Source organism: Centrocercus urophasianus, unplaced genomic scaffold (genome assembly GCF_019232065.1).
Source record: "Centrocercus urophasianus isolate 14NV4802_14NV808 unplaced genomic scaffold, USGS_Curo_1.0 seq_10, whole genome shotgun sequence".
NCBI classification, from domain to species: Eukaryota; Metazoa; Chordata; class Aves; order Galliformes; family Phasianidae; genus Centrocercus; species Centrocercus urophasianus.
In genome coordinates, this window is record NW_024884142.1 from 16,682,130 (window position 1) to 16,694,569 (window position 12,440).

The following is a 12,440-nucleotide window of genomic DNA, read 5'->3' on the forward strand; positions in this document are numbered from 1 at the left end:
CACTACTGTTCTGATTCTGTCCTGAATGTTGGCACTACTCATTCTAAAATGCTGGGCCTGGGATGTGTCGTGACAGCAATGTTTCCTGGTTAATCTCAGTCACTTGGCTGTTTGCAGAAGACTGAGAAGCAGCATCGCTGCAGGAGAGGCAGACACACTGGCAGCAACAGCATCTCACAGGAGGAAATGACCAGAAGGAGACATTTCTCAGGAGTCTGTTAATCCCTGCAATGTCATTGAATGACAAGAGTCATTACTGCCTTAATAACCTTCATAACAAGTTGTGCTTTGTCATGGTGACTTTCTGTAAGTAATAAGGCAGGGCATTGCTCAAGGCTGGCATTAGTTTGGTTGCCTCCACAAGACTGTTCTCATCTCAGGATGTCTTGCTAATGCATATTTAGTTAGTAGCTTACTTTATGGGCACAATTCCATTCATGTTCACATTTTCATTATCAGCGAAGCATAGCTCACTGCTGTTTTTCAAAAGGCAGAACAGAGATAGCTCAGTGTTTGCTCATAGCCACAGGGCGATTCAGTGACTCACTCAAAGAGCGGTGCGAAAGGCAGGCAGCTTTTGTGTATGTTTCATTATAGGAAAACCAACATAAGTAGTATGGGCTCGGTGAAAAACTTCAGAACAAATGAACCGGAGCAATCTCCCCCAAGCTGGTGCTGCACAGAATTTTGTTTGGATTTGTGTGCTGAATGTCAGACGGTGGATGCTGCCTCCTCCTTCCACTTTCAGAAGCTTCAGCCTCTATATATCTCCAGCAAGGCCACTGCCCAAGATTCCTTTCTTTGGGTATCTTTGTCCTCCGGGTTGGACAGCAGTGGTAAGTATGGTAGTGACGTGCAGTGAACTTGTTGCTATCCTTTTGCTGAAAAAGGATAGGTCTTTTGATCACAGCGAAACGAGTCATTTCTCAGTTCTTTCCAGTTTGCTGCCAGTCATGTTCCTGGTACCAATACTGACCATTCCTTTGTCCTCTCTTTACTGCTTTGTCTCTTGCATACTTTCACTCCTGCCTCATCCAACAGTTTCTTTCTTTGCCATAGGTCATTGGTCTGCCTTTCAGGGGCTGTCTTGCAAAACACAGCTGATGCCAGTGTTCAGTCAATAGCAGTAAGTCAGGTAGAAGGAAGCCGAGAAAGAGTCTCTGAACTATCTCTGTGCATGTGCATCTGTTCTGCACCAACCTGTTAAGGCTCAATTAATGTAAGTTGTTGCTGAACAGTTATTTCAGGTTGCCTCGTGGTTGGAAAGACTAATATGCATGGAATTCTGCAATTAAAAGACACAATGGCCTCAAAACAAAATTGCAAGCCAAAGAAATCTTCAAGCGCAGAGACAGATACACAGTATCTAGAGCAGAATCCAGTTCCATGAGAATGCCTTTGCTCTAACGTGTCTATTATAAATGTGCTTTGCTATGCTTTGCCTGTGGAGATCAGCGGCTCAGGCAGTGGAGATGAGTGGCTCAACTTAATGCTGGTGCTATTTCAGAAGCCTGAGACAAGTGGCTGTCACTGACAGGGGAAATTACAGGGGAAACCCTTGCCCTTTTGGAACAGCTGGGTGCCAGCCTGGACACCTTCCCAGTGCTGGACACATAGAGGTGAATCTTGACTCTAGCCAACACAGTCAGTAAAGTCTGAAAAGCAGTTTAGCTCTTCCTAAAGTAGGACCTTGTGAGTGACTGAATAAGCCACTTGATACGGCTGCACTGGCTGCTTCAAAGGAGCAATGGTAGATTAAAAAACATTTAGGTTTCCCAACTGATAATGCCTGCAACTGCTCAGTTTCATAACCTGCATGACTTATCTGGCTTCTTCTAAGTGGTCTGTCCCTCTGAAGAGATAAGATCACACAGAAATTTTCAGAACACTTGTTTCTCACACAATCTGCTCCAACTTTTGGCAGCGTGACCCAAACTTGCTTTGCTTCTGCAGGGTGAACCATTCTCCTTTTCATCATTCCTTTCAACAATGTCAGTCCTGGAAATGCACCTATCTCTTGTTTCAAAGGTTTTTCTGATAAAGAAGTATTCAGACTGCTGCTAAGAGCTGAGAGTGCTATTTATTACTCGCATAACACCATGAGAGAGCTCTGACTTTAATTTTAGTACAAGAATTATGATATCTGCTACCACTTTTTTTCTAGTTTTGCTAAGATTCTTGGATTTTTTGGTGTTCACCTGGACTGGGACCTCTCTTCTTCCTTCAGAGGAGCTCATCTGTTTCTTCTGATAATGCCACCAAGGTGTCCTTTTGCCAGAACAGAAGAAAAGAGACTGTCACAGAAAAGTCACTGATGGCTCTGTTGGCTGCCTCAGTTCATTTGCTGTTGTTGCAGTGAGTGTGATCTAATGGAAAGCAGAACATTCTTATTATAGCAAGCTATAATTCACTGGCTGAACACTCAAGTGTATGCAGTCACCAGCACATGAGCTTTAGAGTAGCAGCTGGACCTAAATCTGTTTGCTACACTGTCCTCACAGCTACATGGGAAAGAACTGTTTTTCCCAGTTCCTAAACTTCAGCAATTTCCATTTTGTGCTGAGATGAAAGCAGAAAATGTTCTTGTAAACATTGTCCTGGAGCAGCCAAGAGATCAGCATTTAGGGCACTGGGTTGGGAGGCAGAAAATACATGTATGCACTCTCCTTCTCCGGTGGGAATAAATATTATATATTAATATATATATTAATATTATATATTAATATATATATTAATATTATATATGTATTAATAAATATTATATATTAATATATATTAATAAATTTAATCTGGAACGAGCTCTGGCAGGGCAGACTAAGGAACCTTCGTATAGATTGGAGGTAGGGACCACAGATCTGGAACATGCCAACAAAGTTCCCACTGTGAGCCCAAAGGAGTTAAGCTGTTTATCCTCCCTCGTCAGAGCTGTATCCTATTTGCTGTGGGAATGATGCTCTCTTGTGGTTGCCAGAATTGCATCCCACAGCTAAGAAAACTGTAACTGAGGAAAATGTTGTCTGCCTTCCTGTGTCACTGGACTGTGATGTTACTGACTCGGAGTCATTCAGCACCCCATCACTGAACGCCTGCATGTTTTTCAGGTCATTTTACCACCCTGTTGGGCTCCTCTCGAGTCACAGTCCACTCCCAAAGTGTTCATGCAGAGATGGACAGGAGCTGAAGTAAGGAGGGCAGGCTGCCACTGACATTTTTTTACACGACATAACTGTCGTCTTTGCTTTTCCTCCTCTTTTTCCAACCCCAGCATTCCCGTCTGAAATAAGAGTTTTACTCATAGAATCACAGAATCGCTCAGGTTAGAAAAGACCTTCAAGACCATTGAGACTAACCACGACCTAACCATACTACCCTAACAACCCTCTGCTAAATCATGTCCCTGAGCACCACATCCAAATGGTTTTTAAACACATCCAGGGATGGTGACTCAACCACCTCCCTGGGGAGCCTATTCCAGTGCTGAACAACTGAGCACTTTCCTTTCTGTAAAGAAGTTTTTCCTGATATCCAACCTAAACTTCCCCTGGCACAACTCGAGGCCATTTCCCCTCATCCTGTCACCTGTCACCAGTGAGAAGAAACCAACCCCACTCTCACTGTAAGCACCTTTCAGGTATTGAAAGAGAGCAGCAAGGTCTCCCTTCAGCCTCCTCTTCTGCAGACCAAACAGCCCCAGTTCCTTCAGTCTCTCCTCATAGGGCGTATTCTCCAAGCCCTTCACCACCCTGTTGCCCTTCTTTGGATCTGCTCCAGCCCCTTCCACGTCCTTTCTGTACTGATGTGCCTAAAACTGAACACAGCACTCGAGGTAAGGCCTCACCAATGCCGAGTACACGGGCAGCATGACTTCCCTAGTGCTGCTCACCACACCGTTCCTGGTACAATACAGGGTCAGGATTCCGGCTTCCCTCCTGGATTGCCCCTTTTATTGTCACCGGGGTCCCGCTAGGACACGCCATGTCCCGCACAGCGCAGCACGCGGCTCGTGTCCTTCCTGCTGCTGCCCTCCTGCGTCCCGGAGCCGCCATGGCGCCGCGCGGCGGGAGCAGCGGTCCGGCTTCTTCCTCAGGTTTGGTTTCAGCTCGCTGGAGTAAGCAGCGCATCGCTGACATCAGCCTCGGCTAAGAGAAGCCGAAGGGGTTCTCGGCTGCCTTATCGAAGCTCTGGAGCGCTGCCTTATCGAAGATGTTCACCGTGCAATCATCTTCATTTGAAAGATAGCAGTACCGGATGAGGGACGTGGCTAGTGGGCATGGTGGTGATGGGCTGACAGTTGGACTAGATGCTCTTAGAGGTTCTAATAATTCCATGACTCTATCATTCTGTTATTTGTCCTTTTTCTGCTTTAAGGGAAATTTCAGAAGGCAACATTATTCAGATTTTTTCTTTTTTGCTTAGATCAATTATAAGGAATAACCTCATGCATCAGTACAGGTTAGAGGGTGGTTTGCTGGAGAGGAGCTCTGTGGAAATGGCCTTGGGGGTCCTGGTGGACAACAGATTGGCCATAAGCCAGCAGTGTGCTCCACTGGCTAAGAAGACCAGTGGGATCCTGGGGTGCATTAAAAGGAGTGTGGCCAGCAGGTCAAGGGAGGTGATTCTGCCCTTCTGCTCTGCCCTCATGAGGCCACATCTGGAATACTGTGTTCAGCTCTGGGATCCCCAGTTCCAAAAAGACAGGAAGTCCAGCAGAGGGTGACAAAGATGATTAAGGGTCTGGAGCATCTCCCTTATGAGGAAAGGCTGAGAAATCTGGGTCTGTTCAGCCTGGGGAAAAGAAGACAGAGGGGGAATCTGGTTAATATTTATAAATATCTAAAGGGAGGTGGGAGGCGAATGGATGAGGCCAGGCTCTTCACATTGATAGGATAAGGAGCAATGACCTAAAACTCGAACATGGGAAGTTCCATACTGACATGCAGAAGAACTTCTTTATGGTAAGGGTGATGGAGCACTGGAACAGGTTGCCCAGAGAGGTTGTGGAGTCTCCTTCTATGGAGATATTCAAGACCCATCTGGATCCCTACCTGTGTGACCTATTGTAGGGAACCTGCTTTAGCAGGGGAGTTGGACTTGATTATCTCTTGAGGTCTTTCCTAGCCCCACAATTCTGTGATTCTCTGATATGTACCTTCAAGAAATTCACTGTTTGGCTCAGAATAATCCCATATACAAATGGCAGAAGACAAAAGCAGTCTTTTTCATTTCCTATGGGTTTTCGTGGCTGTGTTCATGTTGCTACATAGGTATTCTGCTTAATGATAAACAGTGTCCTTCAGATGAGACACAACGCAATGTCATAGGTTTGGGTTGTATTTATTTTGGGAGCATTTTGCAGAAAGAAGAAACACATTGATTTATAGACCTTTACACATTGGCATAACGGACACCATAAATCTGTGCAAGTCCTACAGGTATATTTTGGATAATTTAGAGGAAAAAAAAGCTTTCCCTAAGTGAATATTTCATTCATACTGTTTCACTGGTTTTGAAGGAAAATGATGGCATAGTCATTTCTGAAATACAGAATATATCTGGAATACAGAAGAATAAGTAATTTTTTGGACCCTTAAGTAACAAGGCAAATGCAGTAAGAAAGAACACAGGCAATGTTTACTTTACTCTGGCTTTTTTTGTTGTTGTTGTTTTTGTTTTGTTTCTTACTTTAATTATGCTGCCAAATAATGCATTTGGCAAGACTTGCTTCAAATCTTTGCTTTTTACACCATGGTTTATTTAGAAATACTTTTTAGCAGTTTTTTACCACATAGATTCATGACTTGACTCCTGTACTTTGCTTCCTCAAAAACACCCCTGATAATTTTTATCTGCTCTACTTTAGCTCCCAGCAATCATTTACATAGTTCTTTATTTTTTTTAACCCCTTAACGCCACTTAACATTATTATTTCCACTCCAGATACATGAAGATTCCAGCCAGATCATGAAGGATTTGCTGGAACAGAGACAAGTTCAAAGTAGTGATACTCTGTTAGTTTCTCTCTCTCTCTGTTTTTTTTTACAGACAAGCTACAGATGATCATTTTGCTGTCTGCTCTCAACAGATCAAGGACAGCATGTAGCTGTAAAGGACTGAGTTGGAAATTTAACATTTCTTCCCTGTTCCCCTCTCTGGATGCAGGGAGAACTCATGTAGAGGTGAGACATGGCAGTAGCACATTTTATGGCTTGGGCTCAGCAATACCACAGCAGCCTCATTTGCTGCTGAGGTGGCGACCTATGTGCTATGAGCTTCGACAAGGGGTCAGGGGAGAGACTTGCTCTTCCCATTCTGCACAACAGGAACAGGTCATAATCCCTCACAGGCTGCTGTGAATTTGGTTATGTTTTTCCTTACAAAAAAATGGCCATACTCTGCTTTGAGTAGGTGAATAACATATCCTATATTAAGTCTCCTTTTATAGCTTATGACTCTATACAAAGCAATTTCCTTATGCTAAGCAAAGCAATGCTCTCCTTTTCTTCAGCAACAGCACTAATCACACACAAAAAAAGAAATCTGACACCATTAAAGATTTAAGTATTTAAAGATTTTAAATACCTGAGGATCGCTGGAAAATGATTTACAGCCATCAACATTTCATGCTTGCTAGACAGAAGTTCTGCATCTGTGATCCCTCAATCTTTTGCCTTCTGCTTCACACCATTAACGAGATGAAATATAAGTTGCATGCTCTAGGGATCTACTTATTCCATAAGACCTTTTGCGCCACTGTACTTGCACTGGTAAATTACCAGCCAGGTCGTCATTGAGAGGTGATAACATTATATCCTACTACTGGGCCAAAGACAGACATCGCCACTTTGAATAGACCTCTCCCCTGAAGGAAATGATGCTGATACTTAGCTTTTGAATAGTGTTGTGAGGATTTGAGATAAGGAAGGTTAATGTAAATTTGGAGCTAAGAAGAGATAATGTAGATTTGAATAATAGATTTATATAGGGTAAGTACAGTGAGTTATATTAATTATAATTTACAATTCAGCGCATCTTTTTGGATAAGGGCATCAGCAAATTTGAGGCAGCCAGGACTTGTTGATACATTGGGATACCAACAGAAAGGCCACCTACTCTTGGACTGTCAGGCAGAGGATATCTGGGGTGCCCTGCAGTGTTGAAAATGGCATAAAATGCTACATTTAGGCCAATTAATCCCCTTTTACAGATCACTCACAGATCAGCATCTCATATCAGTTGAGATGGTGTTTACACCACCTGGGACAACTGCTTAAGGCTGGCTATTAGGACATGGGACCTTTGAAAAAACCACAGCAGATGAGTCCAGAGCATGTCAACTGACACTAGAGAGGTACATTAAAGCACTTGAGTCCTGACTTTCAGACTTTTAGACTTGATGAGCAGGTGAGCATAACCGAAGGCAGATATCTTGTCAGATGTTAGGAACCTTGCTGATGCTCCAAAGGTGCGTGATCCACAGAATCACACAATGTCCTGAGGATCATCGTGTCAAACACCTGGATCCATACAGGATCACCCACAATTCAAACCCTATGTCCGAGAGCATTGGGCAAACACTCTTCGAACTCTGGCAGTTCAGCGCCGTGCCCACAGCCCTGTGCAGCCCGTTCCATGCCCACCACCTCTGGTGCAGCCCTGTCCCTCACCCCCAGCTGTCCTCCCCTGACGCAGCTCCATGCCGTTCCCTCAGGCCCTGTCGCTGTCACACACAGCAGAGCTCAGCGCTGCCCCTCGGCTCCCTGTGAGGAGCTGCAGCCGCCATCAGGCCTTCCTCAGCTCCTTGCTCTGCGCTGAGCAAACCCAGGGACCTCAGCTGCTCCTCACACACCTTGCCCTCCAGACCGTCTACCATCTTTGTAGCCCTTCTTTGGACACTCTGTAACAGCTTTATGTTCTTCTTATATTCTGGTGCCCAAAATTGCATGCAGGTCACGTTCTTGTTCAGCAGTCTCATCAAGCTGTCTTGGACATCCACAGAATGGCAAATCATGCTTTGAAGAAAACTCTTCTTGTCAAAACTCAGGGAACACTTTTCAATACATCAAAACCTCTCAAAAGGTACAACTTAATTGCCTTTTAGAATTGTGACTAATTTTTTCCCCTCAAAACTTAGATGCTTTTATTTCCTCTGATGTTACTCATACAGTGAAAAGGAAAATATGCCAGATTGCTCATCACGCATCCATTCTGTTATCTTTTCTTGTAAGGCATTTGAATGATGAAAAATGACTGTGAAATGCTTTGTTGAAAGGAAAGGTATTTTCCTTGTGAAAGAAATGAAAAATATAGGATACAAGTGGTACCAGCGTCATCCTGTGTAGCTCACCATGACCATGGTTTGACAGCCAGCGAATGACAAACATGCCAATTAGCTGGTATGGAAGAGGTGATCAGCATGGGGCTTGGAATACAAAGGATATTTAAACTGCAGCCAGGGGTTAGCCTGATAGAAAGACAGTCCCAGAGATACAAACGGACTTGACAGCAAAATTAATTCATTCTATGTGTCAACAGTTTTATTTGAAGCATACAATGAAAAATACTGACATGCTGTTTTATTCCACTTAACAACTGCTGCACCACACATTTTAATTTTTAAGTAGTAACATTCTCACATTACATATATAGATTTTTCTGTTGAAATATGTTCCCATGTGTTATCACAGTTCATCCTTACAGTGTATAATTAGAAAACCTATTTGTATAGCAGTATGTCTAACACTTATAAGCCAGGGAAATGTTTTACACAAATAAATTATCTTTTTTAACTTGTTGACAACAAAACTGCCAAGGCAGCAGCCAGTGTAACACCCAGTGCATCTAAAAGTGTGTGCTCCCATTCTTACCAACTGAGATTTATGATGTATTCCTTGTAAATTTACTGTCTAGATTTTTACTGAAAATTTAATTTCCATTGAGAAACCAATGAACACACTAGTATTTTGCATGGCAAAACGCATCTGATGTTATCTGAATCTCTCACTCAAGCTGTACAGAATTGCATGCATTTTCACTTGTCTTTTTGGGAACTACTGGGAATAGAGCTCTTAGCAGTGCCACATTTTAAAAATAAGCACCTGTGACTCATTGTTCACCCCTTTTTCCAACAGGCATTCCAGATTATGACCTTTTCCTTACCACAGCCACCAGCAAAGAGGTTTTCTTTGTTTTGTTTTTTTAATTAGATTCGCAGATGAGCTTTTATGAACTGTATGCATCTGTGCACCATAAGCAGCTGCTTTGGTTGCTTGTGAGAGAACCACTCAATAATGGACAAAAAAAGAAAAAGAAAATAAAATAAAAAGGGACGAGATTCTCCTCCTGCACGGAGGAATCAGAGTACAAATCTGTTCATGAAAATATTTTTGATTAATTATACAAAGCAGATCTTTGACAAAAGGATGAGAAGATTCATAGCAAAAATGCCAAGAAAGTGTTGAAGGACTATTGGCTTCAGCTGCATTCTCCAAGCAGGAAGATTCAGAGCTTGAAAAATACTTCCTGGCTTGGGTAAGCCCAGGTTACACTAAGTTGAAAATTCTATTCCACTGAGAATGGAAATTACAGTCAATAGAAAACTGAAACTTGGTTTTCATAAGAAATGTTGGCCGATTTCAGTTATGTAACAAAAGCTGCTTGTGGAAAGGTGTGTTGAAGCAGATATTTCCTTTCAGCATGTATTTCTCACACATCCTTGAGAAATGGCATCAAAATCTTAATCTCCTGACTATGCTAAGGGGCTCCATCTTCTGCTTTCCACTGTCTGGATCTTCTTGCATCTCCAGTCCTGTGTGTTGCACAAAAAAACGCAAAGCCTACACAGGGTTTCACTGGGGAGATCATGTCTATGTATGGTCAATGTAGGTATTTGAATGGTAATATAGAATGTTGACCTGATACCTCCATGTTGGCCTTTATTATATATTAATTCTTATGTACTCATGCATTTAGTTCTTGTAATTTACATTTCCAAACATTAATGCATGAGAATATATATAATACATATATTATATATTATATATATATATACACATATATAAGAGGCCCCACTGTATTCAAAATGGGATATGTACTCATACAACTATATTTATGATTGCCAGGTTTGCAGCTACAAACTTATTTTTGTTACTATGGAAAAAGTCCCCCCAAACCCATCATGGGTTTTGAAAGATTTAAAGCTGTAGGATCAGTGAATCTAGGCTTAAGAATAATATAAAGGATGGCCATCAGTCATTTAATTAATCACGTACTTTTTCCTGCTAGAACTGCCATTTAAAAATCTCAACACGCAACACTTTTTAACACCTTGTAGTTTTGGTTGATGCTAATTTTCACCACTCCCCTCTCTGACCAGCTAGAAGTTGGCACTCAAGCTTAGTGGACGTTTGACTCATCCACAGATGATCTTACAGGTTAACTTCAGGAATGGTCATGGTCTCATCATAGTGGTTAAGAGCTATGCACAAAATCTTCCTTTCAGCATTGCTTTTCAACAGTAAGCTCCTCACTCATAACCTTACAACACACTCTTCCATACACCTGTAGAAGCATTATTAAACAAGAAAACTAAATGTAATCAAATTGTTTAAATCACAGACTGAACAGAGATCATTTTCAGATTTCAATTCCTTGGAATCACGGATGTTGAAGACTATATATGCATGGGCACAAGGAATTTTGAAGACAACATTATTATTTCTTTAAATATTACTATAGCATTAAAGAAGATCCCTGTAGTGTTTTAGCAACCTGTGTCTCATACAGTCGGAAGTTCTACCATACTTAATATCACTGTATACAGTACTTTCTAAACTGCATTTAAGATTTTCTTTTTGGGATACACAATATTTCAAATTCAACTGAGATTTTCTTATTAAATATTTGGAGATTGAAAATATGGTACCAAACAATGAAAGAACACCGTCCCATAACACGTAACATACAAACCACTTCTTACAGTTCTAACAAAATGAGATTGTACATAAAAATGTCACAATTAGCTCAGTACGTTGGTATGATCAGAAAAATATGAAGTTCAGCTGATACTGTCACATACTAAGGACCAAATCCTGGCTCAATGTGCAGTTGAAGCCTAAACAGATGTTTACAGAAAACAATGAAAATACGAAGCCACACTGAAGTGCCATAGTGACAACGATGTCTTTTATTCATCTACCTAAGATTCTTTGCCTATGGCATGTACCTGGTTTGTGCAATGGAAGAAACACGTGGCCAGCGGTGCTTGACTCCTGTCCTAGGACACTTCCCTATAGATTTACTGTGGCCAAGGGTGGTGAGGGCTGAGAGGTCAGTCTTCCCTCTGGATATGACAGTTTTGCAGGCATCTGTATGTATTGTTCTGCCAGAATTTGGCCAAGAGTTTTAAATCCTATACATCTTATTCAATAGTCCCAGTGAAGTCAATGGAACTTTTTTTGTGAGTAAGATGAAAAGGATTTGGCCCCCAGTGTTTTTAACCCTTTAAGTAGTACGAGAGTGGTTTCATTGCACTTAGCCCATCATTCACAAATAAGTTTATATCCAAGACCAGAAGATTGGTGTTGAAGTACAGAAAGCGTCAGTTCACAAAAGAGAAAAACATGCAGCAACATCTGACTACTAACATCATTTGGGACCTGAATTCCTAAAGGGAAAAAAGAGATGCTTGCATGACAGAATTTTATCCCATATTTATCTGAGGCAAAATGATTATTTATTCAGTTCTTAAATACCTTCTTAATGGGTACCGTAGAAGCATGAAAAAACTAGCATATATATACAGACATAAATGAATTTGTCTCTTCATTGATCTGGGTGTCTAAGCAACTATAGTTATAGTACTACAATTTGGCAAAAAATTTTTTGGAGCAGAAGGATTTTTCAAAGAGCATCTTAAATACTTTTGTATGGAACACGAGATCATGACTTTGAGAAAGGAGAAATGTTGCTCTCATCCATTAGAATGTTTTTGACTAGAGGGGGCAGGACCAGTATATCTGTGTTTAAAACACAGTAATCCTACTCTGTTACACAATGCCATGCTTTCTTCTGTGACTGGATTTGAATTATTACTCATTTGAATTAGACAAGGACAACTATATGCAAATCAAATTAACCAAAACAAACTGACTGGTACTCTGATTACAGGTCATTGTAATGCAGTGTATTCTAATAGCATGCAATACTCAGAAATTGAATTTGGGATTTAAATTTCTGCAGTCTGCAGGATGCAGATGTGGAGTCTTAGTTAGAATTGGAAAACAGGATCGAGTACCATTCAGTGTAATTGCAAAGGACAGCGTGAATTACTTCATCCCTAACAAACTGTGTCATGCTCAGTATGGAGTTGTACCAAAGCTACAAAGTACTGAGTAGGAGAGTCCTTTAAATGCTTGTCTCAGCAAAGTCTGTACAACAGGCAA

General features: G+C 41.5%; 1 long non-coding RNA gene across 1 annotated transcript; it reads left to right on the forward strand.

Moving 5' to 3' along the window:
• Positions 1–361: 361 nt before the first annotated feature.
• Positions 362–2,698, forward strand: LOC122166400. Its single transcript, XR_006170798.1, has 2 exons — positions 362–836; positions 2,165–2,698. It is a non-coding gene; the product is annotated as an uncharacterized LOC122166400 (long non-coding RNA).
• The last annotated feature ends 9,742 nt before the right edge of the window (positions 2,699–12,440 follow it).